Source organism: Anolis sagrei, chromosome 1 (genome assembly GCF_037176765.1).
Source record: "Anolis sagrei isolate rAnoSag1 chromosome 1, rAnoSag1.mat, whole genome shotgun sequence".
Taxonomy (NCBI): domain Eukaryota; kingdom Metazoa; phylum Chordata; class Lepidosauria; order Squamata; family Dactyloidae; genus Anolis; species Anolis sagrei.
Window position 1 is genome coordinate 288,043,912 of NC_090021.1, and position 15,213 is coordinate 288,059,124.

At 39.7% G+C, this 15,213-nt stretch overlaps 1 protein-coding gene across 3 annotated transcripts in view; it reads right to left on the reverse strand.

Moving 5' to 3' along the window:
* Positions 1 to 15,213, reverse strand: part of MAPKBP1 (mitogen-activated protein kinase binding protein 1) — a 139,409-nt gene that overhangs the window by 89,859 nt on the left and 34,337 nt on the right. The gene's annotated exons all lie outside the window — the stretch shown is intronic.

The following is a 15,213-nucleotide window of genomic DNA, read 5'->3' on the forward strand; positions in this document are numbered from 1 at the left end:
CTGCAGCTTGAATTGAGACCAGCTAATGTAATCCCCTTAAGACTGGTGCCCTGAAGTTTCTTTGCAAATATTCTAATTTGCAGTCTAGCAGCCACATTTTGTACTAACTGAAGTAATCTTCAAGGGCAGCCCCACACAAAGTGCACTGCAGTAGCTGGTTACAAAGTGACCAAAGTTTTTTTCACAGTACACAAGTCACTATGATTTCCCTTTACTGCCATGGCAGAATGTTGTGGAATCCTGGGTTTTGCAGTGTTGCAAGGGGTCAAAACTCTCTCGCTTAGAATTCTATGTACCTCCCCTACACCAAGATTTTATAGGATGAAACTATGTCATTCAGTGTGGGAATTAGGGGGTTATAATTGTACAATGCGAAAGAGCCCCAGCTTATCTTTACTTTAAAAAGCCCTTAACTAACAGGGCATCAAGGCTGATCCTAGGTATTGATGCACAAGCCCTCCAGTGTCAGAAGCGAATCAACAAGTCAACTGGTACAGTACAACCTCCATATTTGCAAAGAATATGTTCCCGGACTTCATGTGGATAGGCAAAACTGTTATAATAGCAAAACCTATTGAAATGAAGGATCTGTGGCCCAAGAAAACCATAGAGTTGCGCTGGAGCACATAAAAATGCCAACAAAGAACATATTTTGTTCAACGTTGATAAGTGAATCACAGATAGTGGGGTTGTACAACTGTCTTTCCAATTTAATAAACATATCTCTCAGGGGAAGTGTAACACCAGGCAGACCAGGTCACTTTTCCAATTCCCAGCCCAGAGAGCCAACAATCCACAAAGCCTCCACTCTATTGATTCAGATTAATTTATTCAAATTTAGCTTATTAGCCCTAACAATACCAAGACTCCAACAGATTCCAGTGACAAGGAGTTCCCAGTGCTCTCTATCCCTCACTTCTACCAAATGGCTTGAATGCTACACATGTATTGTTTCTCTCTCACTTCACTAAGGCATGATTTTATTGGGCTGAATGTTGACTCTCTTGTTTTTAGTTACAGTAATAGGTCATACCTTTTGTGAAGTCTCCAAAAAGTCTACAATGATGGGTGGTACATTTATTCATCTTCCTTATTCCAATTAACCACCCTGGACTAATTCCAATCTTCCAAAAGAAGAAAGACTCTCACACACACCTTTACTAATCACCCGGAGGCTACACCTAAACAAGACTGTGGGATCAATCAGATATACTTACTATTACTATTGCAACAGGGTTTCTCTTTTGCACAATCATTTCTTAACACCTTTATTCACAGGTTAATATTTGGCTAGCTTGTTTTAGATTCAAAACAGTGGCTTACAGGGTTCACCTATCACACCATTAAGTCCTTTCTTCATACGTGTGTGAGATAGATGCCTTAAGGCAAGGAGAAACCAAAAAAAGTTTCTCCCTGCTTCAAAATGAACACCTCTGTGGACACATGGCCTTTAGAAAACCAATTCACAGACCTTTTTCTTCAGAAGGAATTTATAAAACATTTCAAATGTAATTAATACTTGCTCAGCCACACACTCCCATGTTTAATACCTTTCTTGGTTTCTGACTTATGGAGATCCAAAGGTGACCCAATCATGAGAGATTCTTGGCAAAACTTCTTCAGACATGGGTGCCACTGGCATCTCCTTGGGCTGTGATTTGCCTAAATTCGGTCCATGGATTTCTACAGCTGGGTGGGAGTTCAAACTCTTATCCCCCAGAGTTTGAGATCAACGCTGAAACCATGACAACATACTGCCTCTTGTTTATTATTTGCCTATAAAGCCATTATGTTGTAGTGGTTTGAGTGATGCTGCCTGGGGACTAAATAGGAAATATGATATATTGTGATATGCTGTGCTATCCAAAAGGGCCCTCATGAGTCTGTGCTCTTAGGTCAGTGATTCTCAACCTGTGGGTCCTCAGGTATTTTGGCCTACAACTCCCAGAAATCCAAGCCAGTTTACCAGCTGTTAAGATTTCTGTGAATTAAAAGCCAAAACATCTGGGGACCCACAGGTTGAGAACCACTGTCTTAGGTGATGTTCAACCCACAGTCAGTGGGCTAGAGTTTGTTTGTCTTTCCAATCTTTCCTGATTAGTCTTTTTGTTCAAGGAGAGCTATTTCAAGATCCTATACCAGGTGCTCATGATGAAAGAAGTGTTCTGCAGCTGGTTCCTAAGAACTTCACTCCATGCATCAGAAAAAGCAGACTCAGGAAAGCTTATACTACCAACTTCATTCTCTGAGTTAGTCTCTAAGGATCTACAAGATCCATTTGTAAACTAATCTTCCAAACTCATACAGCTATCTCTTTGGATTCCACTCTTTCAATCAGCCCCCCCCCCCCCCCCGCAATGGCAAAACAGTGATACAGTTTTAGATGAAGGGGTAGCCACTCACTTTATTCATTTTGGTGGGAGGCATTAGACTTGTGTTTTAAAACCTCTGAGCTCAAACATAATTGCCTCTCAATCTTTGAGTCTGTTAAAGGTCTCTTAAAAAGAAAACAGCAGTAAAAAGATGATTAATTCCATCAAATTGGTCTATGCAATTAACTACATGGAGGCATGTTTTGTAAACGTTTTAAAGGTAACCAATAAAACAAAGATGATCTGACCCAAGCTGTCAGCAGAAGATGGGAAACAGTTGCCACATTCGAAACTGTGTCGGTGCATTTTCGGTGGTTAAGAGATAGTTTTCTATCACTTCCTCACGAAAAATCCTCTCACTGCAACATATAAGCTATTTAATTATTTCTAAAGACCACTGTCTACTTCTAGAGACAGACAACACTGGGAAGGATTTTCAATAACTTCCTAAAAACATTCCTGACAAACTCAAATGCACAGAAAGATGTGTAGCAGCAATAAACATACCTTTTGAGTCAAAGGATGCAATGAAGTAAGTAATCTATTTCTTTAAAATTCATGACAAGATTGTAACTTATACAACAATGCAAACATTTATGAAGTGCATCATCATAAGGGGTTGACACATACATTACATACTGAAAGCACACAGTGATTGGTCACTGGAAAAAATATGGCTATTCTATTTTTAATATTTTATTTTAATAAGGGCCAAGAGATGCTGAGACTCAAAAAATAATGGGCTTTCCTGTAGATACTTGTATCATTTGACTCTGAGTCATGTATTGTTCAGTTTAATCTGAAGGTCTGAATAAATGATATATAGCTTCACAAAACCTGCAAACCTTGCTCATCCAGGAAACGTAACAAGACAAAAAAAGTGAGCATGCCCTCCCATCTTCAATCCTGCCACTTTCTACTCCTTAAGGAGCAATTTTAAGGAGAAAGGCGACCAAAATGATCATAGGTTTGGAAGTCAGGTCCTATGAGGAATTGCTTGGGGAGCCTTGTATGCTTAGCTTGGAGAGAAGGCAGAAAGGGAACATGACAGCTATGTTTAAATATCTGAAAGGATGTCACGGTGAAGAAGGCGTAGGCTTGCTTTCTGCTGCTCTGGAGACTAGGGCACCGTGCAGTAGGGTTCAAATTGCAGGGAGGGAAATCACCAAAGGTTAGGAAGAAAACCCTAATGATAAGAACTGTTTGACAGTAGAATATGCTGCTTCTGAGTCTGGTGGAGTCTCCTTCTTTAAGCAGAACCTGGATGGCCACCTGTTTGTCTTTCAATTGTGTGGCCTTGCATGGCTTCGTGGGACTGGACTGGATGGCCCTTGAGGTCTCTTCCTTGAGTTTAGGAATTCATATATTCTTATCCCTATGTGCTCTGGTCAATAAAAGTTTGCATGTTTCTGAAAAGCTATACCTCATCCCTACTACTGCCTTAAGTTGTTATCCAGTCCAGTCATTAGTGAAGTTCAACACTATGAAAAATCCTTACAAAAATGATTAGCTTGGCCCAGTGCTTATGGCTGCACAGCTTACAATACCTCTAATATCTCAATTTTCTGCAGGTGAATGAAAGATGAGCCAGGAACAAGCTCAGACATTCCGGGATCGACAGAGATCAGACGTGCTGAAGAAATGGTACAAGCAATCCCCAAAATACACCTTACATACGCGCACTGTTAGCGTGAGGGTATTTGGCCTTTTCAACCAAGCGGCTAAGCATGAACAGATAGGAATGGGAGCAGTGTCCTTGTTCACCCCTTCCTCCACAGCAACTAGGCACAGCTACATTTAGGAGGGCAGGTAGTAAAACCACAGGGTGTGATTTACTGTTGAAATGCACATCCAAAACTGCTGTACAACAAAAAAGGCTGAAAGCGATTATATTTAACACTGCTGGGCTGCATTTGGCATGTTCAGTTTGGAAGACTAATTACAGTGTGCTCTTCTATGTAGGAGGGCTGTCAGCATTTCCACTGTAAAGTCTTCATTTTGGGATTTTATAATACAGTTGTAATATATTCACTTTAGGCTAAAGCTAGAAGCTAGAAAAGCTGGTTTCTAAGCAGATATGTTTTACACCAGGGACAGAGAGAATGAGAGGCAGAACAAGAGAGTGTTTTACGACACTTGCTGTTTTCAACTTTGATCACAAAAAAATTTGAGAAGGAAATGCTGTAGTATAAACAGGCACACATTTTTTTCATCTCTGGTATTTTCTCTACTGAAACACATTCTTTTTGCAAAGCCTCAAGACAAATTCATTCTTCCGTAATGGAGCTTTCTCTTCTCCGCCTCCAGTCTCATTCCTTCTCTTGGGAGTCAAGGGTTCAGTAGCCAAATTCAAATAAGAGTACTAATAATTAAAATAAGAATGAAGCAGGCATAGCAAGACTGTTTAAGGCAAGTGTCAAATGTTTAAGGCAGCAGAGGGAAGAATTCATGTTGCAGAATCTAATCTGAAAGACAACTTTGTTGTTTGAAGCCATAGGCCACCTCATATGTGCAATACATCTGCTTTGTTGTCTTCCGCTTCTGAAGGCGCACTTGTTTTTGGTACTCCCTTTTGAGGCATATCAAAAACAAGATTACAGATCTTTTGCCATAATAACCCACTCCTAGGGCACTCCACATGAGATTGTTGAGGAACTGCTATATGTGTAAAGTATGAAAGGGCTGTATTGTCGAAGGCTTTCGTGGCCAGAATCACTGGGTTGCTCTGCTATGGCTGACTTCTCTGGTTAAATTAGTCTACAGTGCCTTTCATGTTCCTTGATTTGTGTTTGTGTGCTGCATTTGGTGGTCCCTACGCAGACTTCTCCACAGCTGCATGGTATACAGTAGACTCCTGCGACCAGAGAAGTCAGCCATAGCAGAGCACTTGATGAAACAACCTGGACACAGCATATTATTTGAGAACACAGAAATGCTGGACCACTTTAACAACCACCATGTCAGACTATACAGAGGAGCCATCGAAATCCACAAGCATTTGGACAATATCAACAGAAGGGATGAAACCATAAAAATGAACAAAATCTGATGGCTACCAGTATTAAAAAAAACTTCTAAAATCAGAACAGTAAAGAAAGAACAACACTCAACAACAGGGGAAATCTAGAAAAGAAACAATCAGGGCCAACTAATTACCTCCCAACAAAGCCAAGCCTTGAAGCTGCAAGGCTTTTCAATGCTAATCAACATGATAACTGCAGCATTCACACTTTCCTCAAACAGGCAGGAGTTCTTTCTCCCATCCTGAAGATTACACAAATATATAAACCCCACTTGTCTTGTTTCCAACAAACCAACCTTTGCAGATGCCTGCCATAGATGTGGGTGAAACATCAGAAAAGAATGCTTCTGGAACATGCCCATACAACCTGCAAAACTCACAGCAACTCTATGAAAGGGTTTCTCTTTTTCTTTAACTTTTCTTTTTTTCTTTTTTACATAATCTAGTTAGGAGAGGGGAAAGGCTTGTTTTAATTGATACAGTATGACCACTGCAGTAAACTGTGGAAAATAGTGAATGCTACTGAAATAAAAATCTTCTACTGGAAATTACAACAGAGTCATGTTGGAGTACATAGAAAATTCCTAAAGCGTTAATCTATCTAGGAATTTGCTAGGTCTTCCAATACAACTGTATAGTATCTTCTGGTGGAACCATACCATAGAAACACCTGAAGGACATTGCAAATTTCTAGAGAAGTAATTATTTGTTAGCTGCGGGTAGCTGAAACCACAAATTCCAGTTCTGTGGATATAGAGGTTGTGTTGTAATGATGTTCTTGTTAGAACAAAAGTCAGAAATTCGTTCTGATCTACTGCAGATCACCTAGGCAGTAGAAACCTGCCCTACCATATGTCCACCTTTTTAAAAATAATTGAATGTACTATCTAGTTGACTGTTGCCCATGGTCTCTGCACACATCTTCTTATGGAGTCACCATTTCTAATACAAAAGGTTTTTCAGAATTTCAAAGAACTTCTAGAACCATTTAGTTATTGCTCAATCAAACCCCTATTTTAAACAGAGGATGGGTGACCATCTGTCAGGGGTACTTTGATTGTGCTTTTCCTGCATGGCAGGGGTTTGGTCTAGATGGTCTATGAGGTCTCTTACCATTCCATGATTCTATATTATTTCTGCAGATAAGAGGGGTCATAATGAATACTAGTTTCTTATCATGACTCTAATTAATATGAGTAATGAGACATAATGTAACTATAAATAACTAAAATACTTAATCTTTAAAGAATTGTTTTAAGAAATCACTATACTGTTCATTGGTTAAAGAGACCAAACCACAAACATCTGAATGCTGTGTTTCTCAAGTGATCCTCACTATGAACAATATTTAACAGCTAGTTTGCTTAAGAAAGGGTAAAAGCAAAAACAAGAGGAATGGCACAAGCTTTCAAACTTCTACATTCTTCATGCATGAGGGAGACCAAATGAATCACAGGCTGAATTGGTATCTACTTCCTTACTCTCAAATTCAAAGCACCCTGCATTAAAAAAAAAACTTTGCTGAGGATTATGCTTTGCATAGTGATAGACAGTTTTTCTTTTCACATTCACACACAAATGTTATTTACATTACAAATCTCCAGGTGCAGTCTTCCCACATCCGAACTCTATGACCAACCAATTTGAAAAACGACTGCTGGAGAGTGTGCTGTGAATTTGCCGGAGGACTTTCCGCATTATGTTGCATAAAGCCGTCACTGCGCTATCAAATCTCTCACACGCAGAAAGTAGGGGCAGCTGTGGAGTGAAAGGCATTTCCAAGGCAAAATGCTAGCAAGCCTCTGTTCCAACAGCTTTGTCAGCTGACACTATAATGTCTGCGTGGGTGCACCTGTCAACTTATCAGATCTGAACCATCTAAAAGTAATATACAAAACCAACATGAAGAATGAAGAACAGAACTGAGACAAAATGTGAGGAAAGATTTAAGAGGAAACATATTCCTTAACTATCAGCTTCAGATGTGGTTCCTCCCCCACTTTCCACTCATTCTGCCCAGCACTTCACCATGATGGTTCTCATATTTCTGGTCTCCACATTTCTGGTCATCTCATTTTAACAATTTGGGAGCACATTTCTGATCTGTTAACCAAAGTGCTGGAACAGCTTAACTTGTGTAAACCATCCCTCAGATATTCCAGCAAGAATAACTATGCTTTTGAAGGAATGCCACTTTTTTCCCAGAGAAAGACCAAAAAAAGGCACAAGAGTGAAAGGAATGGGATCCAGCCCACTCTCAACTTCTCTCCCTGCAGCATTTTCACCATGCCCTGCTGTGAATGTCAATAATATTGTTGGTGACATAAACAGGCCAAATCTTCAGATACACCTGTCTATGTATTTGGGGAGACGTTGTGCAAGGAGGTATCCTGGTAATTGTAAAGTTTTTGTTTGGTTGTTGTATGATTTGTATTTGATTTTTGATTTTGTTTGTTTGTTACTTATACACACAAAAGAGAGGTATATCCAGGGGAGGGGAGGGGAGGGGAGGGGAGGGGAGGGGAGGGGAGGGGAGGGGAGGGGAGGGGAGGGGAGGGGAGGGGAGGGGAGGGGAGGGGAGGGGAGGGGAGGGGGGAATAACTGCATCAAACTAATGGATTCTAATCATAACAGAGTAACTCACAATAGGTGGGAATCCAGCTTCCTATCACATAGAAAATTGGTTGAGTGATGTTTTCCTCCAAACATTCATATCGATAGAAAAGAGGAACAACAATTTGCCCTTCTCTGTGCAGTCCCCATGGTCACCTCCCCACTGTTCCAAGATATCCCCAAAACTACAAGGAAGGAAACTCACTAAGTTGCCTCTTCCTACTCTCCTTCCCCTGGGTTTCCCCTACTGAATGTGAAGGAGTCCTTTTGGTTCTTATGATAGATTCAGACTCTGTACCCACAAGCAAAAGGAATAAAATCTTCACTCCTGCTTCCCTCTGTAGTGCTTTCTGCTTTCTAATGTCTGAGTCAAAAATGAAGCCTTCTCTGGATAGAAAGAGTTTGTTAGGACTGAATCCAACACTGGAGTAGAGTAATTGCTATAAGCACAAACTCTGTCCTAAATGAAAAGCCTATCAAGATAGAACAGTAACGCCATTATTCTGTTCAGTCCTCAAGGGACTTTCAGAGGCAATTTTTCCAAAAGAGAAGCTATTGTAAAAAGACCAATTTCCCAGCTTGCAGAAACTAAGTGTAACTAGATGCAAGAATGTTATTCTTCTCTGGGAAGTAGGGTGAGGAGAATAGAATTAGTATTAACAGAGCACATGTCTTATATGCACATTTGTTTTATTGAGTCTTAGTATGGATAAGTTTTATATGAGTATATATTCTGCACTGTGTTTATTTTATGTTTTGTTTTTAGGCACCTTGTGCTGTGTATAAGCAGCCCCAGGTTCCTTTGGGGAGATGGTGGTGGGATACAAGAATAAAGTTATTATATTATTCAATTGCTTAGGCAGTGAACATAGGTTTATTACATCAAATGCTGAATTTCTGCAAATCTCACTGACTCAAAAGATTTAATCTAGTTATTAATTGGACTTAGGCCATGGAGTCAACACCTGGCATTCTCAGATAAGAGATTGCAGGAAGACTAGTAAGTCTGTTGCCTGAGATCTTGGAGAACCAATGTCGAAATAAAGAGTACTAAACTAGATGGATAACTTGTCTCATAAGATGTGTCATTAATGTTTCGCACTAATCAGGATGTTGACTCAACAGACTTCGGAAATTCCAGTGGAACGGTTCTTTGAGTTAGTAACAAAAGGTTTGGGGCAGCCAAGATTAAAAGGCTGTGAAAAAAGAGCACCAGCACCACATACTGTGATCTTTTTACTAACTCTCTCTGAATAGGCAACAAATCCAATTTATACAGGGCACTGAATGTTTCCAATTCCCTGCTTTTGTAATAAATGTGCTTTAAGAAGCTCAATGAACTGTGTGCATACGTGTGTTCGAATTCAACGCAGCTTACACAATAAGCAGCATAGCCCACTGTTTAAAAACGCAATATATTATGAACATATTAGTCACTCAACAGATGCTAATACAATTTTACACTATCCACACTATTTGCATTTTAAAGAGAGAATTTATTTATCGTATCAGGAGCGAATCAAGAGTACAATTGTAATGTAGTTAAGAAACAAACAAAAAAAACCCCACAAACTTTGAAAACTTATTATTATTATTATTATTATTATTATTATTATTATTACTTTATTTGTACCCCGCTAGCATCTCCCAAGGGATTCGATGCGGCTTACAACAGGCCGGAGCCCAACACAATACAACAATACAATACATAGCAAATAAAACAGTTAAGCAGAAAAACAATAAAACAATAGCAGTACAACAAGACATTATTAACACTGAGCCGGCCGGAGTAGGGGTACAGGATTAAAAGTGCTGATGTGTCGGAGGGATATGGGATTAAAATATAAGTGCGGTGTGCAGTGTGCGGTGATCTTGGTTCTACTAAAGTGCTTCTGGGATTTGGTACTGGGGTTTAATAAAATACTTGGCATTTTATTAAATGTCCTTTGACCAGTAGCTGGCCAATTGGAGTGCCTCTAGTCTTGCTATACACAGGTCCTCCATTGTACATGTGGCAGGGCTCAGGCTGCATTGTAATAGGTGGTCTGCGGTTTGCTCTTCTCTACATTCATATGTCATGGACTCCACTTTGTAGCCCCATTTCTTAAGGTTGACTCTGCATCTCATGGTGCCAAAGCGCAGTCTGTTCAGTGCCTTCCAAGTTGCCCAGTCTTCTGTGTGCCCAGGAGGGAATCTCTCATTTGGTATCAGCCATGGTTTGAGGTTCCAGGTTTTAGCCTGCCACTTTTGAACTCTTGCTTGATGAGGTGTTCTTGTGAGTATCTCTGTGTAGATCTTAGAAAACTATTTCTTGATTTAAGTCGTTGGTATGCTGGCTGATATCCGAAATGTTATGGACATTGGAATATTAATTTTATCAAATAAAAATTAGTTCCCTTAGTTATTATAAGACTAGTCATAACAACAACAACAACAACAACAACAACAACAACAACAACTTTATTCTTATATCCCGTCTCCATCTCCCCAGAGGGAATTGGGTTGGCTTACATGGTGACCAAACCCAATATAAAGAAAGATTACAAAAAATACAATTAAAAACACATAAAAGTAAAATATACTAAAACAGTAAAACCAATAAAATGTAAAACATCATAAAACATAAACCAAACATCAAACAACCAGTAGCCAAAAAAAATGGGCATGTGCAGATTTGAAACTAATAGGGCAGGACAATGGCTTGTGCAAAAGCAACACTAGGGCTGGGAATAAAGTGCTGGAGATCCAACCCAAAGATTAGAGCTAGGCAGACTTAGTCAGTAGCTAAACCATTATTCAAAGGCACACTGGAACATCCTAGTTATCATTGACAGGTGCAATTGAAACACCTGCACACTATTTTTAAGAGAGAAGATGATGGTTTTTAACATTAATTTGTGCATTTTTCTTTTTTGGTGACTACTTCAACATAAAAATGTGTTACTTGTGGGACAGTAAAAAAAATGCATCCATGATGCTATCTCTCTCTTTAGTTTTGGGGATTCTGCTAATATCTCCTTTCAGTGGTTATGTGTAATTAACTCTTACTCATTCACACCCCCCTCCCCCCCAAATATTGAAAACTATAAAGAAGGTCTAATGGATTCTTCTGTAAGAAATGCCCTGCCAAATTATGCTTCCCAGGGTTATTAAGTGAGCTGACGTCTGGATATGTCTGTGCCTCAAAGCCCTGTTAATCTTATTAAGGTATAGGCACCACTGTTAATAGATCTGCGTATTGTCTGAGTTGTTTAATTGCTGTTCTCAGCTCCCTTTATGTTAATCTCTGATCAGAGAAATTTGGTCATGGAAGCTCAATTCTAAAATAGCTTATCTGAGAAGAATCTGACTGCTCTAGATTGGAGGCAAAGGTGAGCATGTTCTTGATTTCCAGCCTCTTTTTCATTCCCCTCTCAGGGAACCTTCTAGGAGAGCCTTGAGAAAACATACAGAAAAAATTGTTAGGTTAGAGACACTGGCCCAGTTCAGCCAGTAACATCTAGTCTTAATAACCTGACATATAAACAAGCCTTTTGCCCAGACACATACCCTTTCCTTTACTCTTTTTACTAAGGGAAATATAGTTTCCAGGTTCAGGTTCAGAACATGTCATATTTTTAACCCAATTCTTGCTTTACCCTAAATGAGTTGCCAGTTTTGCAGTATTGAGGAAACTGAAAATTACAACTCTTTAGTTCATACTTCCTGGTCCAGTCCATATCCTGCTTTGAAAATAGCTGTCACTTCAGTTTCTACAGTTTCCACACTACTTTTACTTCTGTTCTGGAACACGCTGCCTTAGAATGTGCTAGAATCTCATTCTTTGGAGATTTTAGCACAGAGGCTGGATGGCCATCTGTTGGGAATACTTTGATTGGGTGTTCCTGCAATGGCAGAATGGCACTGGACTAGATGATCTTGTGGGAGCAGGATCTAATAGCATTTGCTTGTCTTGCCTACCATTTCATCTGATGTCCTCTAACACATTGTAAGGTCTTCTCTAACATTCCAAATCTATGATTATATGGATCTACTAAAAGGGACTCCTGAAGGGCCTACAGTTAAAAAATTGTTGAAAGCAATTATAAATGTTGCCACAGCAAGAACAAGAATCAGAACACTTGAAAATATTTTTGGAACTAGATAAAGACATTTCTCACCAAGGAAACAAAATAGCAGTAGATAATATTTCAGCCAGCATTTGTTTCAGAAGTTCTTTAGACATCCTCCCAACAGCATAAGAGCTACCTACCCAAAGCAGTGCCTTCAGAGGACGTCAAAAGGCTAGATCAGATGAAATGGCAAAGCAGACAAGCAGACACAATTGGGAATTTGCATTCAGATATTTGGATACTGGATAGGCCACAATGTGATGTCAGTCCATATTATTATTCTAACGGCCCATTCACACTCCATTACAGATTATCAGCTATATCTAGGGAACCCTTTCTTATATTGCATACTGTATTATCTGTGCAGAAAATTCATCATGTTTGAAGTGGCCTTTACAGAAGGCATTTGACACAACACTGTTAACTGAAGAAGTGGGGGAGAATATATCAGTCGAGGACTTCAAGGGGTTTTATTTAGGACAATAATTAAAAGAAAAGTAGAAGATGAATTAAGAGACAGACAAGAAAGATGGTCCTAAAAAGGTCCAGAGAAGATCCTCCACTGCACATTTTAAGACTGATTTTTAGTTCCCTACTAAAGCACTCCCTTTAATTACCTTTCTGCAAGTCTAGCATCAATCTCTGTCTCAGCTGCAACCAATTTCCTCCCTGCCTTCCTCCCCACTAAATAAGCTTCTTATGAAGGAGGGGTCATTATCTTCAAATGACCTTCCAACCTTTAAGACTTACGGCTGGCTGGCCAGCCAGCCATACATCTGTTGCTTAGCATAAATATTAACCACACTGCATGGATAACTGAGGAGAAGGGGTGAGGGGACAAAAAGAAATCTGAGATGCTTGAAAACACTGACTCCATCTAAAACAAAGGAAGTGAAAGTCAGCCATCCAATATTTGCACATGATCACTTGTCCTGTTACTTTTCTCAGTATTATCTGTGGAACAGATAAGAGAGCTGTGAACAGCAGGTAGCACTAAGACATTTCAGGAAGTATTTGCATTCACAACCAGCCAGTTCTAAGCAATAATTCAGAGAGGGGCTTTACCACATGAAAAGAAAGCATACTCTACCATTTAAAGAACTCAACATCTATAGTCTGGTTGTGGTAAAAAAACAAAACAAAACCACTACGCTAACCTTAAAGGCCTGAAAATCCTCCAAAAACTGCCACCACTCCAAATTTCAACTTCTATCTTAGTCTGAAAAATCTACATGCAAAAACTGGTCAAGTTCACTTAGGTTGACTAGAGTTTTTGTTATAAAATGCACTGTAATAGATTACTCTGAATTTAAGGTTTCAGAACAGGATTCTCTAAGATATGAACTGTACTTTTTATGACCCCCCCCCCCCAACCACTAGTAACAGAAAGACATTTCTGAAGAAATAATTCTTCAGAAGGCATAAATTAATGTTTATGTTAACCTTTATGTAGCTGACATTGAATTGATTATATCTCACACAAGGACAGCTAGAGGTGCTTATTATTTAGAATAGGAAGGATTCTAATAGCCTGTGTATGGAAATAAATATAGATTATTTACACCACCAACTAACCAAAAGGTGGGCAGTACTGGTCCCTCCATGGGCTCTTGGAAGGCCTGACAGCCCACAGTGCCCGTACTTTCCAAAAGACATTTTAAAAATTAGTAATGGTGAAGATAGGGGCCACAGCCATGGGGCTGCATGACCCATAAGCCACACTCTCTGCATCCTGTCTTTACAACTGCCACTTGGATTCATGAACCAGATTCCATTCAAATGTCTGTATTCTTACCCAGAGCTAAACAGAAAGTATTGCTCAGCACATTTTTTTATCTTGGACTTCACAATTAAATGTATCCTCTCTTGTTATGCATTTTAGTAATGTATTCAAGGAGTTTGTGTCTTTTGTACAAGAAGCACTATTTGCCTTGGAGAATTTGGACATTCTCAAGGCTGGGTTAAAATGAATGGGAGACTGGTGGCATTGCAAAGCAGGTTCATCCTACAGAGAAAGAGACTTGGCAAAGAAAAAGCCAAAGTCAGTTCATTTTCGGCCCAAAGAAGGGGGTCACTAACAGACATTTCTCTTTGCTTATGTTGCAGCCAACATGAGGAAGGCCAGAGTCTCAGATCCAACAATAATGTAATACCAACTTTGTCACTTACTCCACAGTGGGAAAATAGGACAAGGCTGAGTTGGGGATAAACAGCTATACTGCTCCCCTCCTCCCTGAAGCACTTCTTTCTTGATAGCATCAGAGTACAAACAGCATGTGTGCTATGCATGCACGGCCAACAGCACCATGAGACCTCTAGTCATAGGTATGATCTGAAACAATTTCTCCAATTGCCTCAATGATATTCCAGTCCTGGAGATACATGTTAATAGACATTGTAAAATTTGACTTTGAGGAACACAACTGCAAGAATCCCTCTTCCAGCAAGGCCAAAGTCATGTACAAGTCATTCCTAAACAGAATAGTGGGAAATACCCAGCACCAGGTTACTTCTTATGGCTAGGTTTTGAGAACATATTTGTAAGGAAGTTATTGAAACTAGGTATATGTATTTGAACTGTTTAACTATTTGGTTGGCAACCGTAGCTGAAAACTAGAGATAACTGGTTGTATCCATTGTGGCGTTGCCATGGAGACCAAGGCAGGCTAGCAGTAGAGAGTGGAAAGTGGGCGGAGCCTAGCGAGAGAAATCTATCTGTGTTTGAAAAGAAGCAGTCAGTTAGGGTTTGGAACTCGGAGTGAGCAGTTCCAGTTAGGAGGTCGTTTCAGTCAGCCGTCGGAGATAGTAGTTTAGTGGAAGAGCAGTGAGAGGGAATAGCAGTAGGTTTTCCAGCCTAGGAAGGCGGGAGGGAGAAACCTAGATAGTTTCTTTAGTCAGGGAAGGCTAAAGAAAGCTAGTTAAGATCGCTAGTTAAGTCAAGAGAAGACTAGAGATCAGTAGTTTGATCAAGGACAGATCAAATTAGAAAGCTATTCACCTCAGGAAACATTGCTCAGCAAAGTGCTACATTTCACTAACAGTTGCTATAAGTTGTATCATTTGAAAGAGTGAACTGTATTACAAACTAAGTGTT